The sequence below is a fragment of the Balaenoptera musculus genome, chromosome 7 (genome assembly GCF_009873245.2).
Source record: "Balaenoptera musculus isolate JJ_BM4_2016_0621 chromosome 7, mBalMus1.pri.v3, whole genome shotgun sequence".
In the NCBI taxonomy this organism is placed as follows: Eukaryota; Metazoa; Chordata; class Mammalia; order Artiodactyla; family Balaenopteridae; genus Balaenoptera; species Balaenoptera musculus.
Genome location: NC_045791.1, coordinates 55,588,266 through 55,605,029, shown reverse-complemented (window position 1 = coordinate 55,605,029; position 16,764 = coordinate 55,588,266). Strand labels below are relative to the sequence as shown.

The 16,764-nt window shown below is 46.1% G+C and overlaps 1 protein-coding gene across 3 annotated transcripts in view; it reads left to right on the top strand.

The window, feature by feature from the left end:
* The first annotated feature begins 236 nt into the window (after positions 1–236).
* The window catches only part of WIPF1 (WAS/WASL interacting protein family member 1), a 119,348-nt gene continuing 102,820 nt past the window's right edge, over positions 237–16,764 (top strand). The window contains exon 1 of one of the 3 annotated variants that reach the window (XM_036857737.1): positions 237–358. The gene's annotated coding sequence lies outside the window, so the exon portion shown is untranslated. The remainder of the gene's footprint in view (positions 359–16,764) is intronic. The other 2 variants (XM_036857740.1, XM_036857739.1) reach the window with 2 other exon arrangements.

Genomic DNA, 16,764 nt, shown 5'->3' with positions numbered 1-16,764 from the left:
CGACACACGAGCCCCAGACTCCTAACCGCCCCACTACTGCCACGCTCCTCCAGGGTCCCGAGGCCGCGGGGCGCAGAACCTCGGCACCAGGCAGCGCGGGCGCGGCGCGCAGACAGGAGGGCGAAGGGCCGACGGCTGCCTCGCGGCGCGTCCACATGTGGCAGGGCCGCAGGGGGGTGGGGACGGGGAGCCGAGGGGGAGGGTTTACATCCCAGCGAAGTTCCCGGATGGTCGCAGCCTCCCGGCGCTGAGCACTTTTCCTGCCCGGCTGCTCAGCCCTACGGACTGGGGAGAAGTTTCCCAGAAAAAAATGCCCGGTGCGCCGCGAGGCCCTGGAGCCCCACGGAGCCGCTGCGCGGTAAGGGACGCGCCGCCGCCGCCACCGAGGGCGCGACCGGGTTCCGGGGACTCAGGGCAACGCCCGTGGAGACCCTCGCAGCCGCCGGGGACCCCGGGGAGGGGCTGGGCGGCGCGGCTCGGCGCCGGGTGGGCGCGGGCGGGGGCCGCGGGGACGTCGGGGCTGCGTCCGCTGCGGGCGGGGGCGCGGGCGCGCGGTCTCCTGGGGGGCTCGACTCGGGCCCGGCGGCTCGCGCGTCCTGCCGGCTGGCCGGCGGGCGGGGGAAGAAGGGGCCGCGGACCGATGGGCTCCGGACGCGGGCGCCTCTGGGGCTGGGCGCGCTGCTTGGCTCCGCCGAGCCTGGGGCCGCCCGGGGGGCTCGGCCCCGCTCGCGCTGTGGGTACCCGCGGCAGGGGCTTCGCGGGGATGCGCTGGGGCGCGTCTTCCGCCTTGCTCCCCATCCCCAGCGCCGGCGGATGGGGATTTTCGGGCATCTCCGGGGCCAGTTCCTGCTCTGGAGCCGCTTCGCTTTCTTCGCTGGGGAATCGTACCCATCCCGCAACTCGGCTTCCCAAACTCGCCTCCCGCCGGGTGCCCCAGGCTGCTGCTCGCGCAGTGGGCGGTGTAGACGCGCGCGTTCGATGTGTGCAGTGACCTTAGAGGACTTCTAGTCCCCGTCAGCGCTTTTCTCCCGGGGCCTCTCCCGAACTTTCCGGGCAGCTTCACTTCAGTCTCATTCCCTCTACATTTTCTTTTTAAAAAAGAACAGTTAAAGTTGCAAGGGTAAGAGAAACCAGCTGACCCAGTCAGGGGGACCCAAATCTTCAACTCGTGGTTAGACTTTGAACTCTTTGAGATTAACAAAGGGTGCGTCTGCGAGGGGCCCAGCCGGGCCAGGTCCTCTGGTCCTGCTCAATCCCGGAGGAATACATATTCCTTCCTGGGCCACGGGCTCCTGACTTCATCTCAGTTCTCTGGGAAGCCTCTCAGGTTGTCAGCAGTGACTGGATGGACTTGGTCCCTTTTTCTGAAAATTGCGTGTCACTCTTGTCCCCTGCATGGTCACTGGACCCCACCCCCAATCGCTGGCCGTGGGTAGTCCCAGGCTTTAGGCGGTGCAGCCGCGGAGCCCCTGGACAGAGTCCCGCCCTAGGTGGGTTTTCTTTTGCCAGTTTCCCAAGGCAATTCCAAAACAATACTGCAGCTTCATTTTGAGTCATTGGCATATTTTTTCCTCCTCAAAAAAATGCCTTTTTCTCTAGCGGATAAAATAACTCCGAAGGATTTTCCTTTTCAGTTTGTATAAAATACCTTTTGACTTCCGGAGGTGAGAGATCCTGCATAGGCCATCAGTATTTGCATCTTAATCCCTCTTTACAGGGCTTACAACTCTGCCTTCACTCTTGCTGTGTATCTTTACCTGCCTGACATCCCCACGAGGTTGAGTTTCTCAGGGACCAAATCTGCAGCCATCTGTAGGAGCCCATTACCTGTTGAGTGGAATTCTGCAGACCAGACTCTGCAGATGTTATTAAAACATTTTAATATCATCTTCTTCCTTGGGACCTACCCAACCTCTGCCATAATTTTGGCTCCCTAGGCAGCACATAAACTCTTAGGTTTGTGTGATGTAGAACAGAGAGATTTGTAAGCCAGTTAAAATCAGGTTCTGGTACATTTAGAGACAATGAGATTACTTCCAGGTGGAGAGATTCATGCCTTCTTTCATTTGTTTGTTCATTTCAGCAATTAAGTGTCTACTGTGTGTTCAACCACTTTCTGGCCCCTTAGGCATATCATGCATATTGTGTACCTTGAGCCTCACTTATCTCATCCAAGAAATGGGGTTGATAACCTTTGCTCTTCCTCCATCTCATCGTGTGAGGATCAGGTGGGATAATGGCGTGTGAAACAGCAAAAAGCAGCACAGCACAAGGCATTGGAGGGCCACACAGACCCAAGAGCAATAAAGGGCTAAAGTGGTGGGACGGGGCAGTGAGGAGAGGGTGGGATGCCTTTACTTTTTAAACGCACTGTCTTAGTTGCTCTGGCCAGGGATGAGCCCACTTTTGTGGGAAGTATTTGTTACTGGGTCTGTGTCACCGTCTTAGATATTTCAGGGTGTTCCTCACTACGGTTGTAATTTTAGGAACATACATGGCTTTTACAGTGCACATCAGGAGAACAGAATTAAAGAAAAGAGCCTTTCGCTGTTGTTGCTGTAACCCCTTCAGTTTTAAGCATCTGTTATTTGGGATTGTGTCTCCCAGAGCCGTCATCTTCCAGAAGCCTGCCCTCCCGTGAGGTCTACCAAATTCCTAATGATTTTCATACAGAGGTTTCTCTGCCACTGTGACCCAGCAATCCACAATTACGTTGCAGTGCTGGACAGTTTGGTAGGCCTTGTGAATAGCCAGGACCCACGTATGTGAATCGGCTCACAGTTGAAATCAAGCAACATGCTCATTTGGCATTGAGGGTCCCTTTTAGGGGTCACTGTTGTGCCCTGTGCCAGGGTAGAAGGGGAGACCTAGCTCAGAAGGAGATGGGGTTTGATCCCTGAATGCTTACCTTCTGGTAGAGATGAGACATGGTTTTGAACAGCAGGAATGCAGGGTAGAATGTGGTAAATAAGATGAAAAAAAGGTACAGATCAAATACAGGGAATTTAGAGGAGAGTGAAATTACTTCCAGCTGGAGAGAGTCAGTCTTCCCTCATTGGTCTATCTAACAAGTATTTACTAAGTGTCTTCCATGTGCCAGGCATGGGAAGATTCATAGGCACATGTCCATTGTGTTCCATCTTCCCTGCTCCAATTGAGGAACAGTTCAGTTTCTTCCTCCCTGGGAGAAATGAATACTTCCTTATGGGCCTCATTGCCCAGCCCAACATTTATCAATTGTTCTCACCTTGTAGGGATTACGGTCAGGTTAAAATAATTAACTCTGTGCCTTTTATACTTTGAAGTAATAAAAACTCTGAGGCTCACCATATTCCCCAGAATACCTTCAATTAGTTGAGTAATGCTATCTACCTAACACGCTTTAACCAGTATTGAAGTATGCTGGTCCTTAGTCATGGGTGTGACTTAAAAAGGCTTGATTCTGTAAGGCTGGGGTGAGGCCCAGGAATCTATTTTTGAAAGCCCCCCCAGGTGGTACTGACGTACTACCACCTGCAGAGTCCCTAAAGGTAAAACCGTGAGCCTGGAGGTCAGGCAGATCTTCCATTCCCAGCTCTGTCTTCCACATGTTCTGCGACTTCTGTTTCTTTATCTTTAAAATCAGAGTACTGTAACCACCTGTACCTACGGGGTTGTTCTGAGGGTCGGATGAAATCATGGATGTGAATCACTTGGCAGATTATCCAGGACAGTGCTGCTGCTAGGTATTTGTGGGCTATTTTTTTTTTTCTTCAACTAAGACAGCAAAAGAGATGATTTATTGTACACATGTTACATTCAGCCACAGCTGAGAACAGAACTAGTCCAGAATGTCACAAGTCCAGGGCAAAGGACTGAAAGGGACCGTTTTGATACCAGCAAGATGGGTCTCTCGGAGGTGGTCAAGGCGATCAGAATGGCCATAAATGTTCCAGATCCATTGAGACAAGTTCTAGACAGTTGGCATGCAGTCCGACGACTTGTACCAGCGTGCCTGGCCTCTGGCTTCCCTTGTTTCTGCTCCCGTGGCTTCCATGGGTGTACGAGTTTACTTGGACCTCTGCCCCATCTTTCTTCTTTTGCGCTTCAGCCTGCGCCTTTGCTTCTTCCTCCACCACCACCTCCTCTGCTTCTCCCCAAACTATCCTTCCTCTCCCAACAGCTCTTGGGCACCCTTGAGAACCCAGTGATCCGGAACGATGGCGGCCTTCCCTTGCCACGTCTCCTCCCACAATCTCCAGTTCTTACAGCCTCAGCTCACTGGCAGGGACTGCTTACCTTCGCTCTCATGGCGCAGAGGTTTCTCGGAAGATGGCGCCAAGGCCGAGGCTGTGGGTCATCGTTATTATCAGTGTTAATTTGCACAAAACACTGTGTAGGTATTCTTCTTTCCATATGGAAATAAAAAAAGAGCCTAAACATAGGAACTGCTTTGTATATAAATTAGCACGTAATAATCCCTCGGCTGTCTGTAGTTTATTGAGCATTTCATACTGATCACCTCATGTAGTCTCTTAACAGCTGAGGAGGAGGGACGTCACAGAGGAGAACGTCAGTATGGGGGGCGAGGGGAGGGCTACCAGCCTGTGGTATCTGCTTAGCCAGTCAAGCTACTCTGTTGAGACGACCAGGGCAGATAAAGGGCCAGGGGAAGAAAGATGTGCTACTTTCCTGTCCCTTTGGCACCAGGAAGTGCTGGGGTAACATGTTGTGGTAGTCACGTGGTGGCCCTCATCCGTGGGGGGTGACCGGGGGGACTGCCTGTCCCCGGCCAAGCTGCTTTGGTCGCAGGTGTCGCGCCCACGCCCACCGGATGGGAGCAGCACTGCTCTCGTGTTCCCTGGCGGCCAGGAGTCAAGAAGCGTTGACGGATGCCTGGGGAGCGTGCTCAGCATTGCAGCCTTCAGGTCAGGCGTCCATACTTGGTGAGAAGTCAAAAATAATTGACTTTGCTAATACTCAATAAAAGAAGAACGTAGCTAAAATAAACAGGCAAAACAATCACCTACAGTTTTCATTAGTTTAGAAGCTTCAGAAACATGGTTCATATTGTAAAACCATGTTGCTGTGATGTTATACAAGTAGTCATCCCTTGGTATCCGAGGGGCATTGGCCCAGGACCCCCTGTGGATACCAAACTCTGCAGATGTGGAGGGCTGACTATAACATTTTAGCATACTAGGGATATATTGTTTCTCTTCTAATAAGCCATCTTTCCATTGTAACTCAGTATCTTCCTTTTAATTTCCTTTTATTGCTTATATTAATTTAAGTGAATCAGATTTTCAAAGCTCTCTGTGATCTGGCCCAAGCTTTACAAAATCTCTCCTTCCTTTCCTTCCTTCCTTCCTGCCTTCCTTCCTTCCTCCCTCCCTCCCTCTCTTCCTCCCTCTTTCCTTTCCTTTCTTTCTTTAACATTACCACTTACTATGTGTCATTTAATTGAATCATTTAATAGTCACACAGCCCCGTGAGGTAGATTCTATACATGTATGTGGAGCCTGAGACTGAGAGAAGTTCAGTAACTTGCCCAAGGTCACACAGCTAGTGACAGAACTAGTATTCAAGCCTGGGGCAGTCTGATTCCAAACTCTGCACTTTTAACCCTTAACTTCACCTTCTGCTGTATTATACGCCACTTTTCATGCTGTGGACTCCAGCCAAAGATTCTTTTCCATTCCCATCTGTATGCCTCTGCTTTGCCATTTCTCCACTTGACACTGCCCTTCTCCTCACTTGTATGTTGAATCCTATAGATTCTTCGTATTGGCCACAAGTACTTGTTGAGAAGAAAAATAGCAGACTTTGTTAACACTCAATAAGAGAAGAATACAGCTAAAATAAACAGGAGACACAATCACCTACAAATTTTGTTAGTTCAGTGGCTTCGATGAACATGGTTCACATTGTAAAAACATGCTTCTGAAGAAAAGTCGAAACGCCGTCTTCTTCCGGAGTCGATTCCTCCCTCTTCTTAGTAAATTCTCATTGCTGTCTGTTTGGGCCTCACCTGTGGCTCGGAATCCACTCTATTCCGTATTGGAGTCACTTGCATGTGTTTTTTTTCTCCCTCATTAGATTGTAAACTCTTTGCAGGAAATAACTTAATTTTTTTTTTTACATTCTCTCAGAAACAGTAGGTTCTTGTATAGTAGGTTCTCAATTAATGTTTGTTGAATGGCAGTTTATTTCCACCACTCTGGTTGTAAGGTTTGAGGTGAGTGAATTTTTTACAAAGGCAGAGTAGATTTTGATGTTGGCTTCTGAAGATGCTGGGAAACAAGTTTCATCCTAAGAGTGATTTCATCCTTCACCATGATTGATATGTATAATACATTACTTTTCATCACATACATAATTATCTTTAAATGCTGTTTATCTTTATTTCTTCCAAATTGAAAAATAACAATGATCCTAATAATAAAGGAATGGGATTTTGTGTTCTTGTGGGGAATGTGGAAATTATTATTGTAGAACCTAAGAAGTAACATTTCCTGATCTAATACCTGTATGTGGTTCACTTCCACATTAGTGAGTGTTCAGGCTCTCCCACCCACAGATTTTCCATCTTTTTCTTTGAGCTAAGAGGTGATGTACAACTTGAGAAAGGAGTTTAAGCAAAATTGAAGGACACTAGCCTCTCCCCAGACTGCCACAGACTCCTTTGTACTTGGAGGATAAATAGTCCTCTTAGGTAAGAGGTGTCTGCAGGAGGAAGGAAATGGTGAATAAAATGGAAAATTGAGGGCCAAATAGTTTCCTTGGCCAGAGGAGTCAATTACGATTTAAAATAAAAGTTAATTTTACATATGTTCCATATTTCTTACATAGGCAATACACATCTATATATGTTTATATATATATATATATATATATATATATACACATTTACATTATTTAAATATATTTTTTCTCTCATAGGCAATACTTGGTTACTTTAAATACTGAATATGTAATGTGTACACCTTACCTCATTGTAACAGCTAAACACAGTTTGATTACATTCCTCCTATTCTCCCTCCTCCACCCCACATGTTTGAGACTGGGTTGTTTGCATTTTGCTTGCCTGATAGTTTTAGCATTTCTTGGGTATATTGCTACTATGTTCTTAATAGTTGCATGGCATTCTGCTGTCGGCGTGGACATATTTTCCTGTTCAATGACCATCTTCTCATCTGTTCGCTCTTGCTAATGATGCCCAGACAACTAGTCCATTGAGTCAAGTCAGACAACCAACCAATTCAGTGACAGCATCAATATAATCATTTAGTTGGCTTACACAGACCAAATGGGCAGTTGGTTGAATTTCTAGCTTTTCAACCATTTGTGTGTCACCCAGCCCGTTTCTGAAACTTCCCAAGCATTTTTCTATAGGCGTATGCAGGAGATTAGATCTGTTGACTGAAGAATTTAGGCCTGGGAGGGACCAAGAAAGAAATCTGGCCACATCTTTGATGCAATTTTGAAGTGTTGAACATGTTATCAAATAATATTTCAGGAAACTCTGAGACTATTTTCTGCCCTAGGCAGGATAGATTTTGAAAGCAGAGAACCTTTAGACCTTGGAGAAGATCTTGAGAAAACATGTACCCTAGCTATTTTTTTAAAAAAATGTAAGCAGTGGGATCAGTGTCTTCACCACAATAGACTTGTGTTATGGGGTTGGATATTTAAATAGTGGAGACAGATCAGCCAGAGATAGAAGGGGAAGAAATGGGTGCTCTTGAGCAGGCTCATGTAATGTAAGGAGCACATGTATGTGCTGCGGGAGGGACTTTCAGGAAGGACCAGGGTGATGGATTGAGACAAAAGGGTGGGGGCAGAGAGAATAAAACAAGACGAAACCAGTTATCTTTCCCAGGCCCCAGAAGGCAGGCTGGGGGACACTAAGACAAGTTTTCAGATGGTACTAAAATTTCTAATTCAATTTTTGAGGGCCTAGAAAAAGGCAAAGTAGTTGAAGTCTTTTTAAAAATCTTTAAAAAGTAGTAATTTACTTTAGCAGTGCCTATTCTTATCTATTAGAGCTAGAATTTGATTGCCGTGCATGGTTTAAAATTTAACCCAAAGCATCAGTTTAAATAATCACAGGTTTTGTGAGTAAAATTCCACATTATTCTTTTCCCTAGAGTTTTAGCACTGTTTAAAAAAAAAGCCTCACATGTTGTTTGAGACAAAATAAAAAATTAGATCATTGTTAAAATCGGGGATTACTTTACGTGATACTTTACAAAGATGTTGGAGCTAGAACCTTATTAATTAAACATTGTAAACCTTCCCCCTCTTAATCTTCTCCCTTTGATGAGAAACTGGCAGAAGAAAAAGAGAAAACAATTCTCAGTTGGTTAAAGGACTGTGCATGGGGTATTATGGTATTACTTTAACCATAACATTCCTTTCTGTATAGAATTTTTGCATACATCATCTCTACTTTGCTGTGATGAAACATGTCCCTTTTGTCAACCACCAAACCAGGTGCTCAGTCTTTGTAATTCAGTCTTTGCTGAAAATGTGACTCTTATCACTTAAAAAAAAATTACAGTTTTTACCTTGTTGAGATTACAAAAGTATTTTGTGCTTGATATAAATAAAACAAAAGAGAAAGATGTATACAAAGAAAAAGTTAATTTTTCTCCTATGTCTCTCAAATCTAACCACTCGAGGTAATCAATATTACCAGTTTGGGGTGTGCCCTTCTTTTCTCTTTGCTTATAAAACTATATACAAATATATAAGCACATATATAGTTTTTCTATTAAAAATAGAAACCTTATACACATTGGGCTACATGATTTTTAATTGCGGCATAATTGACACAAAACATTGTATAAGTTTAAGGTATACAAGAGTTGATTTGATACACTCATATATTGTAATATATTACCACCATAGGTTGGCTAACCTCCAACATGTCACATAATTATCATTTCTTTTTAGTGATGAAAACAGTTAAGATCTAGTCTCTTAGCAACTTTCAAGTATTTAAAACAGTATTGTTAACTATAATCACAATACTGTACATTAGATCCCTAGAACTTATTCATCTTCTAACTGCAAGTTTGTACCCTTTGACCAACATCTTCCCAATTCTCCTACCTCCCCCCACCCTACCCCGGCCCTGGTAACCACCATTCTAATCTCTGTTTCTACAAGTTCGGCTTTTTTAGATTCTACATTTAAATGAGATCATACAGTTTTTGTCTTTTTCTGACTTATTTCACTTAGCATAATACCTTCAAGATCCATCCATGTTGTCAGAAATGGAAGGATTTCCTTCTTTTTCCTGGCTGAATAATATTCGTGTGTGTGAGATATTTTCTGTATCCATTCATCCATTGATGAACACTTAGGTTGTTTCCTTATCTTGGCTATTGTAAATAATGCTACCATAAACATGGGGGTGAAGATATCTTTTTTGATATCCACAAGATTTACTTTTTATTTATTTTATTTATTTACTTTTGGCTGCATTGGGTCTTCATTGCTGCACGTGGGCTTTCTGTAGTGTGGTGAGTGGGGGCTACTCTTCGTTGCGGTGCGTGGGCTTCTCATTGCAGTGGCTTCTCTTGTTGCGGAGCATGGGCTCTAGGCACGTGGGCTTCAGTAGTTGCAAGCAAGCGGGCTCAGTAGTTGTGGCACGTGGGACCTAGAGTGTGTGGGCTTCAGTAGTTGCGGCACATGGGCTCTAGGACGCATGGACTTCAGTAGATGTGGCATGCAGGCTCAGAGGTTGTGGCCCACGGGCGGTAGAGCACAGGCTCAGTAGTTGTGGCTCACGGGCTTAATTGCTCCGCTCCATGTGGGATCTTCCCGGACCAGGGACTGAACCCATGTCCCCTACATTGGCAGGCGGATTTTTAACCACTGCGCTACCAGGGAAGTCCCAAGATTTTTTTTTAATTTTTTTTTTTAATATAACAAAACATTATAGCCATTCTCTCCAAATTAAAAACTCATTTATATTATAGCTGATTGATATTCTGTAATTTAACCATTTATATTATTTCAAATTTTGTGCTACTACAGTTCTTCACCGAATATCCGTGTGTTCAGAACATACTAACATACAGAAGCTTTGATTTCTGTCACAGTCCCTAAAGTGGTATTACTTTCTAAAAGTTGTAGTAATTCATAGTCCTACTAAAACTATTTGAAAATATCTGTTTCCCCACATCCTTGCCAGTGTAATTCATTTTAGAAGTATAAACTTTCTAATCTCTTTTTCCTGTTTTGTTTCAAGTGATTTCTTTAGGGAGCACTTGTTACTCTCTTTACCTTTTTTTTTTTTTTAATTCCATTCATTTGAATTATTCATGCCCTGTCTTTTCCTTAATTTTCTAATGTGCATATGGTTTGTCTTCTAGACCTGGAGAAGAGAAACTTGAGCCTAAGCTCACTGAGCTTAATTGTTCTGTATTGAAATGAAACAAAACACTTGATATCTACATATAACAAAGTAAATACAGACCTTTTGATTCCAATTTTCTCTTTCTGAAATATATTATGTAAGAAATTGTCTCAGGAAATATAAATGTCTCACCAGGAAAAATGGAAACTTATAAAACGCAAAGATGGGAAATTTTAAAGGAGTTTTAAGCTTGCACAGCTAACTGGGTTTCCCTCTTGAATCTTAAAGTCTGAAGACAAACATTCTTTGAGAGCATTAGTTATAAGTTATGCTGAATTACATCAAGAGGAAAAAGTGAATCATAGCAGATAGGAATTTAAACCTGGAGTGTGGTTGAAGGCCCCTGCCCTTGTGGCTCCTGCTTGTTTTTCTGGGAGGTGAGACTAGATTCCACTGCTCCTGTCCTTGTAGTTGCTGAGTTCACTATAAAATTATTTGTATATAACTCCAGCAGTACATTGGTTAATCAGAAACAGCTGTACAACTGGATTCATTTATATGAACAGAATAACTAAATCAATCTGCAAAATTTCTTGTATTTGGGTAGGTCGGGCCAACATTGTGTAGCCCAGAATAATAACAGTGCTTTGTAACTAACCTGACACAGATGGCAAAAAGATTGTGTCTGGGCAGCAGACATTGGAACTGAAAATTAAGAAGCCCTGTGAGTCCTTGATATCTGCCATAATAAAGTGTTGCTCTATTTTTAATGTGAGTGTTTTAAAGGCTAGGAAGCTTCATAAAGGGATGTCCTGCTTAAGAAAGAACACATCAGAGTTGGACCCTCTGAGAGCTGGATCTCCTGAATGAGGCTGAATGGTCCAGATCAGTGTCCCCGGAAAGATCAGTGTGTACATCCTGCCAAACCGTCAGGACAAGCCAAGGGCCTCCTGCTGGGAAAAGGCCACAGACTAGCCGGGCAAGCTGACGTGTCTGCCTGGAGGGAGCCAGGCTAAAGCAGGGAGAAGCACAAGGTTCCAGGCGAGACTGAGGCTGAAGTCCTGGCATAATGGAACCAGAGGAATTCCTCAGAATGTGTGTTCTTGTGCAGAACCCTAAGGTCCACGGGAGCTGAGTGAGTTCACAGAATGCAGCCTTGTCCGTATGCCTCTCACAGTCAGTCTTAATGGAGACTTCAGTGCAGTAAGATGGGAGGTCTGATGAGAACAGGAAAATCTCTAGACCCTGAGTCTCCATGGGTGGCCCAGTCCTGCAGGACTGAACTCTCCACCACTCAAAAAAACAGGTCATTCTCAAGGCCAGAAATCCACTGGCCCTCAACTAGCCAGAGTCCTAAGTCCGGACTGGGTTCTGGGTACCTGGTTGGCCTTGGTAGGTAGCAGTATTAGATTTTAGCCAGAGAGTGGCAGTGAGGGAAAGTGGTGCCCAGGAGGAACTGGGCACAGGCCATAGTTTTGGCATTGGGATTTGCAAACACTCAGCTTCTTGGGGCCCTCATATGCTGTTGCCTGAGGGCATATGTTCCCTCTGCCCTACCTTCACTTTCACTCTGCCCCTGGTTTTGGATGTCCATCAATCCTCAGAAATAGACTCTTGAAAGTCAAGTCACATTTCAGGTTAAGACCTGATATCAACCAGCTTATTTACTTAATTCCTTTTGCACTGAATCCTCTGCTAAAGGTAGAGTAGGAAAGTGAAAAGTGCAGAAGAGCAGTAGACTACAAATTTACCATTGTTTTATAATCCCAGCTTTGTTGCCTAGTGGTCACATGACCTTGACAACAATAAAACACTGTGCAAAAATAGAGTAGGGGAATTTGTAAGAATGGGAAGAAGACTGAGGCTAGGCTAGGACATTTCCAGGTAAGGCACTGTCTAAACAATGCAGTTGTTAACAGTTTAACTTATCAGTCAGAAATTTGAAAGTCTGAAATGTTACTTTACCTGTTTTTGACTAAGTATTTGGTAAATAAGGGAGAGAAATAGATGTTTATCGCATTCCTCATTTAGCTAAAATACTGTGGCTGTATTACGTGGAACTCATAGGGTTCTTCGTTAATACTTGAATCTTATTGTCTTCTTGAAAAAAGACCATTAGCTATTATCCCAAGATTTTCTTGTAATGTTATTTGTGGGAGTGAGATGTGAGCCAGGTGAGTCCAGGTATGCCTGGCAGATCTTGTTTTATTTACATCCAATGAAAATCACACTAGCTCGTGTGTGCCTACACACATCCATTATACTCACTTTTATTCTGTATTAGTGCACACATGGTCCCAACCCTGAAACCATATGTCCTCATCATCTACCACCCACGGGTGCATGTGTACACACACACACACACACGTGCACACACATGTCATTGGCTTACCCCTTTTAAAGAACACTTCAGATAGAGCCAGGAAGTACCAATTCTAAATGTTGCTGGGAAAGCACATGGATTGCTGAGTTTTGTACACATCTGCCTTTGCAGTGTCTTAGAAAGCAGAGGTCATTGCTCACTAATGTGCCCTTTGTACAGTCTCAGACCAAACACCATATGCAGGTGACTGTAAGTGTGTGCTTTGGAGGATGTTCAGTACGATGGTGGGGATTCCCGGGGGTGGAGAAAAATACCCACTTGGGGCTTTGCCTTGGGAGTTCTGCAGTGACCATTGATTGGTGGTTGTGACCATTGCTGGTTGAGTGTCTTGTTTGTGTTTCTTAATCCTGGTCTGAGGAACAACACATTGCTGTTTTGGCTCAGAGGCAGACCATCTTGGAAGGCATCCAAGAAACTGCACACTGCTCTTGCTTCTTGACATTGGTGCTAACATTACAGGGTCTCCAGTTGTGCATAGAAAGATCCTGGACCAGCACACTGGTAAATGGTACCCCTGTGGACTCTTTGCTTTACAGAGAGGTTAGACAAACTTGGCCACCCGGGAAGCTGAACCTTAGGACTGGTGCCCGAGGGAGCCCAACCACCATTTGTAGATAAGGTGCTAGACTAGGAGAAGATGCTTTCTGAGTTCCAACCCAGATGCCCATGGAAGGATGGAGGCCTAGTAGAAACTTCCCCTTTGTTCCCTTCAGCTCTGGCCCCAGCAACACAGAGGGAGGAAGGAAAAGGGAGGAAGTTCCTGGTGGTGGAGAGAGTACAGAGGTCAGCAGTGACAACAGGGAAAGAATCTGGTGGTCCTGAGCTACGGGGAGACGCCTCAGCAGTGGGAGTGAAGGGACTCGGATCCTAAGCGTCCTCTGCAGGGTGAGAAGCTTCCTGACCTAAGGAGGTTGCTGGGTGGGGGCCCTGGAAGTGCAGGGAAAAGTGGTGAGCTGCACTAAGCCCTTACAAAGAAGTCATTAGGAAACAGAAGCAAGAGGGTGCCTGCCTTCTCTCGCTTACTCACAGAAGTCAGGAATGAATTATTCCTCTTCAGATTTCTAGTAATGATGTTTGGACAAGTAGTAATAATAATAGCATCTAATAACATAGATATTGCTTAGTATGTACCAGGTAATGTTCTAAATGCTCTGAATTAACTCACTGAATCCATGTAACAACCCTATGAGGCAGACACTATTATCTTCATTTTACAGATGAGGAATTTGAGGATAGTCAGCTTGTCCAAGTTCACATGGCTAACTTGGCAGAGGTGAGATTCAGTCCAGTCCGTGTGGCTTCAGAGCCTGCTCTGAACCACAGTGCCCACCTGCCCCTTCAGTAAGGGACATTCAGTTGTAAAGGACCTAGGTGGCCCCAGCTTTCTTCATGTAGATGGTTGACCATTGATCCATTGTTCTGGGGAAGTAACCTGGACTTCCTGTTTCTCTGCATACTTCTGGGTTAGTGTCACCAACACATTGCAAAAAGGACAGCCAGAAAAAATAAAGACCAACAGCTGACCTGTCAGCAGAAGGGCCTGCTCTTTTCATGGTGTTTGGAGTACCACATTAGCTTTACTCCGAATCACCCACTTTAACACCTGACACTCATCACAGCCATACATTCTAAATGACCCCTAAGACTTCAGCAGTCTCTAATGAGGAAGAAAATCTTCCTAGAGTGTCACAAATGCTGCTTAGTATCATTGACTAGTGACACATGATGTTCTCAAGAATAAATGAATGGGGGCTTTCCTAGAGGCACAGTGGTTAAGAATCTGCCTGCCAATGCAAGGGACACGGGTTCAATCCCTGGTCCGGGAAGATCCCACATGCCACGGAGCAACTAAGCCTGTGCACCACAACTACTGAGCCCAAGTGCTACAACTACTGAGCCCAAGTGCTGCAACTACTGAAGCCTGCGTGCCTAGAGCCCACGTTCCACAAGAGAAGCCACCGCAGTGAGAAGCCCGCGCACCACAATGAAGAGTAGCCCCCGCTCGCCACAACTAGAGAAAGCCTGTGTGCAGCAATGAAGACCCAACACAGCCAAAAGAAAAAAAAAAAAAAAAAAGAATAAATGAATGACATTCAACCTGTGGAGAAAGAGTATAATATTCAACTATGAAATGTAGAATCTTTCATAAAATCCCAGAATGTTGGACATGGGAAGCCAAGTGAAGATGAACACCATTTTACCTAACCTCTTGGTAGAAGGAGAACCCCAGAGAAGTCATGTGACTTTCCCAAGGCCAATGGCTAGTTGGTAACAGGCCTGCTGAGTTCCAGTGCAGTTCTCTTTCCCCTGCCTGAGACTGTATAAAATATTCTGTAAGTGATTTTCTTATTAAATTACAGATGAAACATAGAATGGTCTATTTCTTTGCTGGGCAGGGCCAAGGTTAACACTGACTTAAAGATGTGAGGGATGCAGCTGGACACCTCCTTCAGGTACAGGACGCAGTAAGCCCAGGTGAGGAAAAGGCAAGGCAGGGTTCCAGTGGCAGCTGCTCCCAGGGAGTTTGCAGTACTGAGCCTCTGCCTTCTAGAAAGTCCCTGGTACCGTCTGCTCAAGTCTCTTTTGGAGGTTAGGGAATCAAACTGACTCGGCTTATAGCAGAGTTCAGTGAGGGATGTGAGGGAGAAGAGGAAATGGTCACTTCCTATCCATAAAGAAAAAATGTTTCTCAGAACCCTGCTGCTGTCAGGCAGCCAGGCCTTAGCCAAGCTCTGGCCATATTGGCCTTGGGGCCCGAGAGGCCTGCCCGCTACAGGGCTCTTGCTCCACTGCTGGGATGGAGAACATCGAGCCCTTCCTGGAAGAGGCTCAGGCAGCCTGCGGAGGCCTGCCCAGGGGACTCTGGGCAGCCCTGCCCCTTTCTGCAGCCAGAACCACAGGGCTCGACAGCCTTTCTGCAGACAGGGACAACTACAGGTCACCTTCGTACCTGCAGAGCAATGACCCAGGGATCCCCACAGGCAAGAATGGAGAGGAAGTCACATAAAGACAGAAACCCAGGCCTGGAAGGGCATCCAGAGCTGTTTTCCCCACCTCTGGGCTGTACTGCCTCAAAATAAGCCCAAAGTGGGCTGTAAGGGAAAATTGTCAGGGCTGATTTCAGCCCTGGTCAGTGTGATCCCACCCTCAGCAAAAGCATTTGGGGGGAATCGAGGGGCGTTCTCCACAGTGCCTGCAGAGACCTGGACCAGCAGTCCCTAAAGGTCCCCTCCCCAAGGGGCAGGGCTGCTTTACTCCTTCAGGCCCCGCTGGCAGCTTCTCTGGCCATCACTTCAAAGCCCAGGGAAGGACAGAATAGAATAGCTCTTCAGAGAGCAGGAGGTAAAACAAAACCCACTCCATTCTCAAGCCCGGTCCGATGTGGGAAGGTTTTCAGGGAGGTGCGCTGCTCTGAGCCCCAAGGGGCCTTTCCAACCTCAAATCCACAGGTCACTGCTCTTGGTCAGAGGGTAACAGGATCTTTGTGTTTTTCTGATGTGACCCGGAACCCTTCTGTTATAGAGTTAAGGAAGAAACCAGAGGCGGAGCTAGGATTCAAATTTAGAAGGTTGTGCTGCCCAGGTCTGCGGTCTCCGCGCCTTGGCTTGGTTGGATCGACAGTTTCGGTGACATGTGCTGTGCCAGCAGCAGGCGCCCCCTGTCCCGCCTCGCTGGTACTTGCAAGCTGCTGCCGCATTGCTGCTCCTCCCCCTCCTTAAGCCTGGATGGCGTGCGGGGTGGGAAAGTGGCTTCCGGCCCCCTGCGTGGTCACGGGGTACGGAGGGGACTGCTGTGGGCCAGCCCTGGCGGGTGCAGGTGGGGCCCACCTTCTCCTGATCTCACCGTCCCAGCTCCAGTGTAAACTGATGAACTCTCACGAAACCAGCAGTGGCCTGCTTGCCAGGAGGAACTAGAGGGCAGCGTGTGCTTTAACTGACCCTGTTCAGTAAGTCAGCCCAGGGAGTTCTTCCTTTTTCCCCCCATGAGGTACCTCAGAAGGGCCCAAGGCACGAGAGCTGCACGAATAAACTCG